Source organism: Gavialis gangeticus, unplaced genomic scaffold (genome assembly GCF_001723915.1).
Source record: "Gavialis gangeticus isolate Ggan-Ray unplaced genomic scaffold, GavGan_comp1, whole genome shotgun sequence".
Classification (NCBI taxonomy): domain Eukaryota; kingdom Metazoa; phylum Chordata; order Crocodylia; family Gavialidae; genus Gavialis; species Gavialis gangeticus.
Genome location: NW_017729008.1, coordinates 6,893,379 through 6,905,894, shown reverse-complemented (window position 1 = coordinate 6,905,894; position 12,516 = coordinate 6,893,379). Strand labels below are relative to the sequence as shown.

Below are 12,516 nucleotides of genomic sequence, written 5' to 3'. Positions count from 1 at the left end.
ATGGAGCTAGACTGTTTTTAATGGTGGCAGATGACAGAACAAAGAGAAAGGGTTTTGAGCTGCAGCAAGGTAAGTTTAGGTTAGAAATCAGGAAAAACTTTGTTGCTAGGAAGGGTAGTAAAGCACCGAAACAAGTTACTGAGAGGTTGTAGAATCTCCATCCTTAGAAATTTTAAAGACCTGGGTAGACGAAGCCTTTTCTGGGATGATATAGTTGAGCATGACCCATCTTTGAGCAGGGGGTTGGACTAGATGACCTCCTGAGGTCCCTTCCAACCCTTAATTTTCTATGATTCTGTGATTTTAAGTGCATGGTCATGTAGTTAGAGACTAATAACAACTTCAGCTATAAGTAGTGGTGCAGAGACTGGGAGCATGGGCATATTGATTGATCATAGAATGACCATGAGCTGCCAGTGAAACACCTTTTTAAAAAATGCTAACTCAATTTTAGGGAGTATTTGGTTGGGTATATTCAGTAGAGACATGGATGTACTACAGGTCTTGAAAAAGGTATTGGTTGGACTCCATTTAGAATACTTGGTGCAGTTACGGTCCCGGTGTTCCAGAAAGGTAAATTTTAAAACTGGAAAAAGTTAAAAAAAGGACACTAAGCTTGTTAAATGAGTGCTTAATGGGTACTTTGTGTCTGTCTTTCACCAGCGCAATGGTACTGCCCTGTCTAGCAAGACACGGGACAGCCAGGGTGAGGGCGTATTTAAACCCAGCATCAGTGTTGATCTAGTAAAGGATCACCTTGAGAGACTGGACACCTTTAAGTCAGCTGGTCCTGACAGATTACACCCTAGGGTATTCAAGGAACTGGCAGGTGTCATAGCTCAACCATTGGCAAAAATATTCAAAAATTTGTGGCGCTCAGGTGAAGTACCTGAAGATTGGAAGAAGGCCAATGTGGTACCCATCTTCAAGAAAGGTCGAAAGTAGATCCCGGGAATTACAGACCAATCAGCTTGACCTCAATCCTTGGTGAGATTCTTGAGAAAATTATCAAGGAGACCCTTCTGGACAAGCTGGCTGAGGGCAACATCCTGAGAGATAGCCAGCACGGGTTTGTTGTGGGTAGGTCGTAGGTCTTGCTTGACCAATCTCATCTCCTTCTATGATCAGGTGATGTATCACCTGGACAAGGGAGAAGAGATTGACGTCATATATATGGACTTTAAAAAAGCCTTTGATCTGGTGTCCCATGACCTCCTCATGGGAAAATTGGCCAACTGTGGGATCGGCTACACCACAGTCCGATGGCTGGGAAATTGGCTCTGAGGTCCGACCCAGAGAGTAGTGGTTGATGGCAGCGAGTCATTATGGCCCTCCATAACCAATGGCATCTCCCAAGTCTTTGTCCTTATCAATGATGTGGACATTGGTGTCAAAAGCGCACTGGCTAAGTTCAGTGATGGCACTAAACTTTGGGGCATAGCATCCACACCTGAGGATAGGCTAGTGATCCAGGCTGACTTGGATAAGCTTAGTAAGTGGGCGGACACAAACCTGATGACGTTCAATACTGATAAATGCAAGGTACTCCATCTCGGGCGGGGGTGGGGGAGGAACCCCATGGTATCCTTATAGGCTCAGCAGTGCTACACTTGCTAGCACCACGGCTGAAAGAGACTTGGGGTTCATGACTGACCACAAGATGAACATGAGCCACCAATGCGATGTCGCAGCTGATAAAGCAAACAAAACCCTGGCTTGTATCTATAGATGCTTCTCAAGTAAATCTCAGGATGTCATCCTCCCTCTGTACTTGGCCTTGGCGAGGCTGCAGCTGGAGTGCTGCATCCAGTTCTGGGCTCTGCAATTCAAGAAAGATGTGGAGAAGCTTGAGAGAGTCCAGAGGTATTAGGAAGGCAAAGTGCTGTTTTTTAAGCTATAAAGCTCAAAATCAAATGGCCATGGATATGTTTAACTGGACATTAAAAAATGAATGTTAAGTATCACAGGAGTGAACTTTTGAAATGGTTTTCCTATCAAAGAATTTGGGGGAGGAAAGAGACTTTAGGCTAGAACTGGGTAAGTTTATGGAAGGGATGGTGTGACAAGACAGGGAGCTCTGGTTTAATGATTAATACGTGTGATGTAGAGTCCTGTGTTTTGTGGTCTCCACGTTGGGGTATAAGATAGCTCTTAGAGAGGTGAAGGTATATGGTAATTCCATGTCTTAGTTCTTTTGCTAGCCAGTCAGTGGTCCCCTCATGAATGTCATGAATACCATTCCCCACTCCCCACTGTTTCCTGAGGCATTGGGATGTTGGCTAGAGCCAAGTCTTGGGGTTTTTAACTGGGGTGTGCTGATGCTTCTACTGGTACTTAGGAAACGTAGCCCATGGAGGGCAGTTGAAGTAATCTGAACCCCAGAATGGTGCAAATTTGGTGTGTTTCAGTGCTGTGTTGATGTAGGGATGGGGCAATGTGACATGCTGAAGGACTGCTGAAGGGTGAAGATTTTTCAGAAACTGCTTGATGTTGAATAAAGTGCTTCAAAGATGTTCCTTTCTTTTCAAGGATCATTTCTGAAGAACTTCAGCCATTTTTAAGATGTACACTAATGTAAATTACAACAGCAACTGGAGTGGATAGGCAAGTAACTATCCAAGTATAGCTGCTCAGAGCTATTATATCAGCATCTTACCACTAACTGGTAAAGTGCAAGTTAGTAGCTTGCCTACTTATTGCAAGTGGCTGCTCTGGAACAGCTGCAGACACATGGCATTTATATAATGTATGTTTACCACAATATACACTAAATCAGAGTAGTTTTAGCCAAATTTTTCTGGGGATAGACACAGTGATTTTTTTTTTTTTCAATAGTTGACCTCAGGTTTCTGTAGTGAATGATTCTGAATCCTGTTTTTTTCCTTAGCCACATGAGATCGGTTCTAGAGAAGAAGAAAATTTGGCATACTCCAACAACAGAATCCCTGTTTGAATTCTATGGTAACTTCAGTGTAATCTTGTTCACTCTACAGATTAGGCATATTAAATTAGGAAGAGTCTGGTTGAAAGAGAAGTACTAGAAATCCCTACATAAAGAATGTATGTCTCTCTCCTTTTTTTACCCCTTCTTTACCATATGCATTCAGGAGTTGGGTTCCCCTTCCTGACAAATTCCCCAAATACTGCTTCTGAAAGGGAATTTATGGCATGGCTGTCCGTGATAGTGAGGACCTGGGCTTCTGGATCAGGGTTTTTTTTTCTTTTGCTGTGCTCTTTGTTGTTTCCCTATGCCTCATCCTCTAGGAAGATAGCGGTGATAGACGACATCTAATGTTTTGTATCTTTCACCTTTCTTTGTGATATACGCTCTTATTACTGGCTGCTTACTCATGGGCATTTCTTTTCTTAACAGCTAGGCAAATTTGTTTTTTTCTGCCTGTGTAATTAGAGCCCCCATGCCTTAATCTCGTCCTGAGATGTTTTTACTGGAATTCATTAACTTTTAAAATAGTTTCTCTTTAGAATGTCTTACTGAAGAGGCTTTTTAAAAGTGTACCAAGTATATGGGCTCCCCTTTGTGTGCTTTATTTATACAGTGCTCTTGTGAACTGTGATAACAACTGTTGTGAACTGCAAGTGAGCAATTCATGTTACTGCCATTTCTGTAATTACAGTAACTGCTTTTCAAGAAGAGTGAAAGAATAATTCCAAGGCATTAGTTAGAAACCACTTTTTAATATTTGAGTAAGTGACATTTCAGAAACAACTTTTTGAAAACAGCTAAGTTTCACCTGTCTTTTTCATTTCAGCAGGTCATAATTATGTTCTACCTTTGATAGGAATCCATGTAAGCAAGTGTTAAATGTAGCCTTTCATTAAACTAAATAAGGGGAACTTATACTACAGCGATTTTATGTGAAATTAAGGACCATCAGTGAATGCTTTTTATGTAAATGAATCTCTACATAAAGAATCTCTACAAAACACTTGCTTCAGAATCCTTGGTTCCATGAAACAAAAGGAGTGTTTTACTCTTGATGTTTTGATGAATGTTAATAGCAGCAAGGATGTGTACTAAGGTGGAAAAATGGTTCTCATTTTTAAATTTTAGACCTGTGAGTTTCCAATCAGACTGACAGAAATTATAAGGACCCTTAAATGTAAAATAGAATCTGCAAGGCTGAACAAGATGTTTCATACATCATTTTTTTAAGTGGCACACTCAGTATCTTTCACTGGTTATACTCTGCCATTCATAATAATTGAAGTTCATTTCCTTACCAAGAACTGCTTTTAGAAATACATGCCACAAGATGAGAAACCAAATAATTGTTACTTGCATAACACTTTTAATTTTTTTGCCTTCATTTTGTTAACTAAGTTCAAGTGACTCTTTCCTGCTGCTTTCTAAAGCATATTACCTGCTATTGTGTCTCTGACAAATATAGCTGTCTAGAACATTTTTTTTTGTAGTGCTTTCCAGAACAAGTGCACTTGATAGATGCAGAAAGACTTTTTCTCCCAACTGTTTGTCTCCCCCTGCAGACTCAGAACAAGATCTGAGAGTAGGGCTGAGTTGTTTTCCTTCTCATGCATCAGTAATAAAGAGTTCTGCAGAGCTAATTATAGGTGGTGCAAATGTGGCATGCAATAGGTTTGCATGCATGTACCTGATTAGAATTTAACAAACCATTAAATTGATGATACAAATTAATAATGCACAGAGAATAGAATCCAGGTTATTTTCTCATTGCTAGCAGGAGTTAAAATCCATAAAAAGACATCTGAAAGCGATAGATTTGACTCTGAGCATAGAGCTGGAGAAAAGCTGTTAAGAAAAATGGTGACTTTTTAGTCTGAATGTTAACTGTGTAGACTGGCACTTTAAATTGCCAAGCTTATCATTGCTCTACAAACAAGAGGAAATGTCTCTGAAACATGCTTACTGTCCCTCTTCATAGTCCTGTCCTGTTTTTTGACTTATCCTCTGACTTTCTCTTCCTTCTCTGTTAATTCTGTTTTTTTATCCATTGCCTGAATTTTCTTGAAATAAACCCAAATGCTTGCTATATCCCCAGATCAACACAGACCACATCATTGCTGGACTTAATAACAAAGAGTACAGCCTCCAAGGTTCATTCACTTGCAACTCTACTAACGTCATATATGCCACCGCCTGCTTACAATGCCGCCAGGCTGTCAACATTGGACAAACAGGGCAATCTCTAAGGGTAAGAATGAATGAACACTGATCTGACATCAGCTTGAGAAGAGCCTGTGACGGAACAATTCAGCGCCCCTGGCCATGCCATCATTGACCTCAGGATTGCTGTTGTCAGGCAAAAAAACTTAAAATCCAATTTGAATGGGAAACTGTGAAAGAAGAAATCATCCACAAATTGGACTGTGTTAAGTATGGTTTAAACAGAGACTATGGATTCTTATCTCAGTACCCGGATTAGTTTTTCTGACCTCCTTTTGTTCCTTAGAGTTTCTGATCCTCTGCTTTTCTCTCCTAGCATTCCCTCTCCCTTTCCCCACATCCCATGTCTTTTGTATTCTAATTTTCATCTCCTTATGTTCTGCTTTCTGCATGTCCTTTCATAGCATCTGATGACATGATCCTGGGTTCATAAAAGCTTGTGTTCTCCTATATATATCTTAGTCTCTGAAGGTGCATATCTACCCTGCCTTCTGACTGACTGAGGTAGTTAACACAGCTAACTACCTCTCCCTAAATTTTCATGTCGGTGTTTTCTAAGTTGTCATTCTGTTACACCTCTTCTAAAAATAGGTGCAAGAGAGCAGTTACATTTCTTGTGCTTCCATCTGGGATAAAATATGTCTGTATAAATATTCAACATCTTGATTTTCAGAATTTACCATTGTATCTTGAAATAAACTCTGACTTCTACAATATATATTCCCTTTCACACATGCATAAACTCATTGATTTGGTTTTCAAGTTGGAGGATTAAGCATGGAAGTGTTTAAATTTAACAAAGCATTCACGTATTAAAAATTGATGTTACCTTTGCATATTAGCTGAAGGGAAATCATATGAGCAAACAGGAAGATAGATTTTGGATTCTATTTTGGGTTTGTTTAAGTGTGCCTTTACCTTCATAAAGTGAACAAAGAGCTTTAAATAATGTGTAACTATTTGTGTGACAGAGCTGGAGGAGAAAAGTCTGCCCATAGAAAAAAGTCTTTATATGTATGGTTGTCAGGGGAATATATGACTCATCAGCTAGCATTTGGGCTTAGTGTCAGTAACCACATTTTAGTTATTAGGATTTGTTCTCACTATGTTTTCTTTATATAATTATCTTATATGTAAGTAAAATTTCATGGTGAAGTGTGGTCATCACACTGTGACTTATCAGATTTATTTTTGCTTAATGGAAAATGATGCATCAGGTTATTAAAATGCTACATTTGGGGAGGGGAGGTTAATTAGTTTTGTTGCTTTAGAAAGCAGTATTTTCCTACCTCTTTTTCTTCTGCAGTCTTCCTTATTGTGATATGAGATCATTTTCCTAGTATTTTTCAATGGAGGTAATAGATTCTCCGCCACAGGCTGCAGGAGAGACCTTGGTTATTTTAGTGTGCACGTGTGTGTGTGTGCGCGTGTGTGTGCGCGCGTGCACGTGTGTGTGTGTGTGTGTGTGTGTGTGTGTGTGTGTGTGTAAAAATCATGGTGAGAAAAAGCTGCAAGAGAAGTTTAGTGCTTGTTCTGAAAGCTGAGGCTCCCTGGCCAATCTTATTTCTTCTAGACTTTTTTCTAGGAGAAATAAGATCTGGAAAGCTGCTAAGTAGTCAAGAGACTACCTGAGTGAATGCAAGTGCTCCCACCCATAGATATTTGTAGGCAACCCATAGCAAAAAACTGTTATATGGTGGATACTAAAAGTCATTCACAGATATTAGAAATTCTTGGTTTCAAATATCTGTAGTAATTCAAAAAGGAGGTTAAATAGAAGAAAACATATTTTTCCAGGCATGGATTCAGGGGCGCATAGTGGTGCAGTTGCACCTCCCTTTTTGCTGTCCTGTATTCACTGCTGTGTTTGCCCAGGGATTTCTTGGAAAGGATATTAGCTAACTAGTATTCATGCAGCTGGAACCTCTGCTAGTACTTTCCTCCTGCAATAAAATAATTTTCTCTATAAAATACAACTGCAGCAACAATAAATCTGTATTTTCTTTCATGGTGAAAGGAGGCTTACTGATGTTGGATCCACAAGAAAAATTTTGTAAAGGAAGAGGAAATGTTACATGATATGTTTAAAATGTAATATTTTTACGTTTTACTTGGATTACACAAAAATAACCATAACACTGATTTCCTAAGAAGAAAGCCCTTGAAATATTTGTCCCCCCCCCGCAAGATGAAACATGATACCTTGTTTGTAAATAGTTGAATAAGCCCTCTTTTAAATTGATTACAGATAACGAAAGAGAATTAATGGTGAAGAGACAATACATTCTATTTTGTTTCTGAACTCTGATTTATGATGACTAATGGTGAAGCCACACATTGGAAATTTGTGTGAGTATCTGAGGCTCCGAAGATAACAAGCAGAACAGCTTCAGAACATGCATTCAGTGAAACTGCCAAAACATCCCATAAAGATATTAGAAAGACTTTTGGTTTTTGACTACTACAGTCATTAATGGTATCAACTATTTATAGCCTGAAGTTTTTAAGAGTCGATCAGCAGATTAATCCAGACATTTTCTTTTCCAGAGATAGTGTATTATTCAACGTTTTTTTCATTCCTTCTTCACCCTTCCCCTGTAATAATCTTTTTCCATCCATTTTTAACTATTAAACACATTTGATAGTTAGCTTATAATTTACTTTTTTAAAAGCATGCTGCACCATAAAGAGTGAAGAAATATCATATAAGCTTTTGTTTAATCTTTTTCCAGTTAAGTTTGATTCACTGATGAGATAAAGACAAATCCCATTCGCAAGCAATAAGATTTGCATTAGTAATTTTAGGACATCACTTTGAAAATGGGTTCCTGCTTTCTGATAACTGTGGCATCATTGAAGTAATCTTTCTTAACGTATTTGATATCTTGACTTTTTTTCTAGGTTTTGAGATGTTGCAAATATTTGGAAACAGATTTTTTTGATCCTGAAGTAACTTTTTTTAAAGAATCATCTTGAAAGCATTGGTAATATATTTGGCACAGTTTAAGCTTTGTTTATGGTAGGCTTTTCCCTTCTAATACCTAGTCAGTTTCTCTACATTTAAAAAAATGTTACATGTAGGATGTAACTTTTTTCAGTTTTCCATAGAACATGTTTATCTTGTATTTATGGTAAGGAATATTTGTTGTTGTATTTTGTAGGGGTGTTTTCAAAGACACTAAAAATCATAGTTGTGGCATATATTTGAAGGGCGTGTATAATGCAGTCGTCATTTCCATTCTTGAAAGGCATGTTACCTCAAGATATTTAAGGCTAGATTCTTTAATTGCTGCTTCAAGATACTTAAGGCTAGAGGCTATTATTTTAAAATGAAGCAGAATACAGACCCATGGAACAAATTGTTTTAGATAGCAAATTTATTAGGAAGTGTGGATAAGCTGAACTAAAAAAAGTATTCATTCTTATAAGAATGATACGCACATTTTCACATACACCAAAATAAGTTTCAAGGTACTGTATAGAATCCATCATTTATTTCGCTCAAAATCAATGCCAAGTCTGTACCCTCTCTTGTCTGTCTTAACTTTTAAGAAACATAGCATGACTAATAGAAGACAAATTAATTTTAGTAATTTAGGTTTGCATTTACTATAATCATTTTACTTCTTGTAATGAATGCAACAGTCTAGTTAGGCTCCTGTGTGAGGTCTGTTTCTTATAGATTATTCCCTTTCTGATTATGTTGTAGTAATATAGCCGTTTCGAGAGGTCAAAGTGACAAAGGGAAAATCTGCTTCTTGCATGGGTTCTGTTTTAGCCAAGTACTCTTTTTGCAGGTGTTCATCTCATCTAGGTAACAAAAAAGACAAGAGATGATTGTGGCTACATACAGACATTCATGTCTAACAAAATAAATTTCTTCTAGTAGAAACATAGCCCAGGAGGTGTACAGACGTTTCACCAGCCCCATGGCTGGAGATCTTTACAAGCACCTCTCCCATGGTCCACCCCAGATTTTAAAGGAGCCCATTAATTGACAGTCTGTCTTCCCCCCTACCTGAAATGCAACAGCTGCCACAGCCAGCCAGGAAGGGTTCAAGCCCCAGGAGAGCCTCAACCTGCCCATCAGTTCTGTGGTGGGAACCCCCTTTGTTCTCCCCTGCAGGAGAATTGCTCTGCCCCTTGCATTCCTCCAGGCTGACCAAGAGGGGTGTGGGAAGGAGGGGAGGACAGCATTCCACCGCCACAGCAAGGCTGCAGGAGTCTTGCCACAGCCTGTTTTCTCCCTCGTTGCTTTGGGCTGACCAGAGCACTGCAGACCAAGGTGGAAATATATCACAGCAGCAGCAAGGCACCTGAGCTGTGTCACTGCAGCACAGCAGCTTGCCTTGCCATCACTTTTCTGGGTCAGCTGGGTGGCAAGGGGAAGCTGGCAGGGCTGGGAGCCATGTGTGGAGAAAGCTTCCATATGCTAGATTTTTGGGCCCTCTGGCTTCCTAATCTCTGCCCCTGTCACTCAGATAAGTGGTGGGATGATGCAAGGGGAATTTGGCATGACCAAGAGATGGACTTTCAACGAGGCTGTCAGCCACCTTGGCTTTTCAATTGCCACTACCACAACTTAGCTGAGTGGTGGAGGCAATGGGAAGCAGGCAGGGAGCAGCACTCAGCTCTTGGTGCTTGGGAGTGAGTAGAAGGACTGGCATGGCAAAGGCCCTGCTTGCTTCTCATCCCAGGAACTTTGGTGTGAAAAGCTTGTAGGGAGAAGCTGGGACTCCTGCTTCCCCCCCTCCAGTGTAAGGAAGGGGCTGAGCAGCTGTCCCCAGTGCCTTCTCCAGACTGGGGTGACCCCAATCTTGGGACGGCATGGAAACCTTTCCCATAGTCCCCAGGAGTTAAACCAGGGCAAAGAGTGTAGACATTCAGTCTCCTTGGAGGAACTCATTTAACCGTGGTTACTCCTGGGTTATTTTTCTCTCAGCACAGCCATTTTAGCTCCAAGACAAAAGGCTTGAATGGCTTCATGCTTTTGTTTTCTTCCAGGAAAACAGCAATTCCCCCAGTAGAAACTGAATGTCTGTATACGGCCTGTATTTGCATTTGGCATAAAGGAAAAGTAGAGCTGAATGGCATCTTTCCTTTGCTAGTGAATCAGTTTGTTTTGTTTCGTCAGCTTTCTCAAGATTTATATTGATTGATGACCAGTGAGAGAACCAATACTTGTGAGAGATTGCTCAAAAATAAAGGCTTTGAAGATAAAGAAATAATTGCTCAATTATGTTCTTTCGAGTTTGGCTTGATAGGAGCACCCTGATTCATTTCAGGGCAGTGCTATGTACCCCTTGCAGCTGTCTTTGTGATGGAAATATGTGTATTTGAAGATCAACTATGCCAAAACTGCAAAGAGGTCTGTCAGGATCAAGGTGAATCAACTCCTCCATCTATAAATAGGGATCTGCCTAAATTGTGGTTGCATGAAGGGGGCAACAGACAAAATGGCAGTTGACCCTCCCCCCTGGGGCCTTCCTGCTAATTAGTGCTGAGAGGTATGTCCTCTCCTCTAATCAGTGCTGAGGGGAGGGGCTGCCACGAAATGACTGCAAAAATTACTTTGTCTCACTGCAAGTTAAGTAGGTCCCTACCTATAAACAGGAGATTATCCACCAGATCATCAAGTGCTTTCTCAGAAATGTGCTCTGGATTAACGCCCAACTGACAGGCATTGTTGAACTCATTTATTGATAGTTTCTTGAACAATTTGCTTAGAAAAGGGCATTTGGACATTAGGCACCGGTGTAGGTGGTCTTCAGCACTGTTCAGACTATTGTCTGTTTCAAGATAGGAGATAAATTTCTCTCTTCAAAAGTGGTATGGTAAATCTAAGTCACCAGTGATGTTCTATACTTAGTCTGTTGGCTCTCTTTGTCATTCAGAAATTATAGAGATTGGGTTTGCAGGTATGAGCCCTAACTGCCACCAGTGTTCCCTGAAACACAAAGTTAGATGTTTAAACTAGTGGTGTGAGTTGTGGGAGAGGGATGAAACTAAAGGCAGGTTAATTTGAACAACTTTGGTTTGTTTTTAGGTAAGTGATTTGTTATCCACTGTGGAAATGAACGCTATAGCCTGTACTCACAACAGCAATCTTTTTCTTGTTGAGTTAGAGCTCCAATATCTTCCTCTACAATTTTTCATGTCAACCTGAGCTTTTCAGGAGAGGTTGATATTTTGTGGTTTTTTAATGAGGTTTGGCACAAGGCAATACTATAACAGGTCTTCAGTCTACCAGTTTACTGAAGTACAAGACTAAAAGTCCACAGTTAATGCCAAGTTAAAGGTTCAAAAGGTAGAAATTTGACCTGCTTTCTTGATCTTCCAAGATATGCCATACTAAACCCAAACATCCTGGATTTGAATTTGGCAAACAAATATCCTGAAGATTCATTGTCTTGATAGAATGAAGTAATCTTGGTTTAAGAATTATTATATGAAGACATTCATATTGCAATACTTTGATAGCTAGAAGAGACAACTGACTGATCAGTGAGTGACAAAAAACATCTAAGGAAGCAAAAGGCCAAAAAAGGTATTGGCACCTGTATTCTGTCCCCTGTGTGAACTTCAAGATGTCAACATCATTATACTGTAGCAAGGTCCCAAGAAATAGTATTTCTTCTCATCCCTATTAACGACCTGCAGTACCATCGCATTTTTAGGACAGATTCTCAGGGCCTACTACAAAACCCTTTGGCTGTGTCCAGATGTGCATGGACATTTGGTTCCCCGGGGACAACTAGCGGTGGTGCACCTTGAGCCACTGCTAGTTGTCCCCAGGGAATGCCCATGCCACATGTGAAAGAGTAAACAGCGATGCGGTCAAAAGAGCCAGAGAACACCGCTTCCGGAGCTATTACCATATTAGGATAGAAGCTCCGGGAAAAGAAAAGAAAGAGGAGAAGGGAGTCTCAGAAAGGGAGAAGAAAGAAAGAGTGTCTGAAGGAGAAAGTGAGGGAGAAAGAAGATCACCAGGAGATAAGACACTTACATCAGGATTTTTCTCACTGCTGGAGAAAGCAGAGCTCTGAGAAAGAGGGGCGGATCCCTGAAGAGGCACCGGAGACACGGCTGGCAGCCACGCTGAAAAGTAAACAAACAAACAAAAAAGAGAAGAGTGAATTGACTCACTCCCACAAGCTTAGTGAAAACAACTGAGTGCTGACCACAAGGATTCAAGGCTTCAGACACACACCAGATGAAAGGTACACACTCAGGATAGCAAAAGTAAAGACAGAGAAATAACAAGGCTTGAAGACAAAAGCTTGCTCTAAAAAAAAAAAGGGAAATGAATGGACAAACCAGAGTTAAAGGGACTTTGTTTACTAACACCAAGT

The 12,516-nt window shown here is 40.1% G+C and overlaps 1 protein-coding gene and 1 long non-coding RNA gene across 7 annotated transcripts in view; both read left to right on the top strand.

The window, feature by feature from the left end:
* LOC109292104 overlaps positions 1-9,599 on the top strand; it is a 21,349-nt gene extending 11,750 nt beyond the window's left edge. The window contains exons 3-4 of the long non-coding RNA XR_002096041.1: positions 309-314; positions 9,587-9,599. This is a non-coding gene — a long non-coding RNA (uncharacterized LOC109292104). The remainder of the gene's footprint in view (positions 1-308; positions 315-9,586) is intronic.
* FAM19A5 (family with sequence similarity 19 member A5, C-C motif chemokine like) overlaps positions 1-12,516 on the top strand; it is an 854,206-nt gene that overhangs the window by 21,349 nt on the left and 820,341 nt on the right. The gene's annotated exons all lie outside the window — the stretch shown is intronic.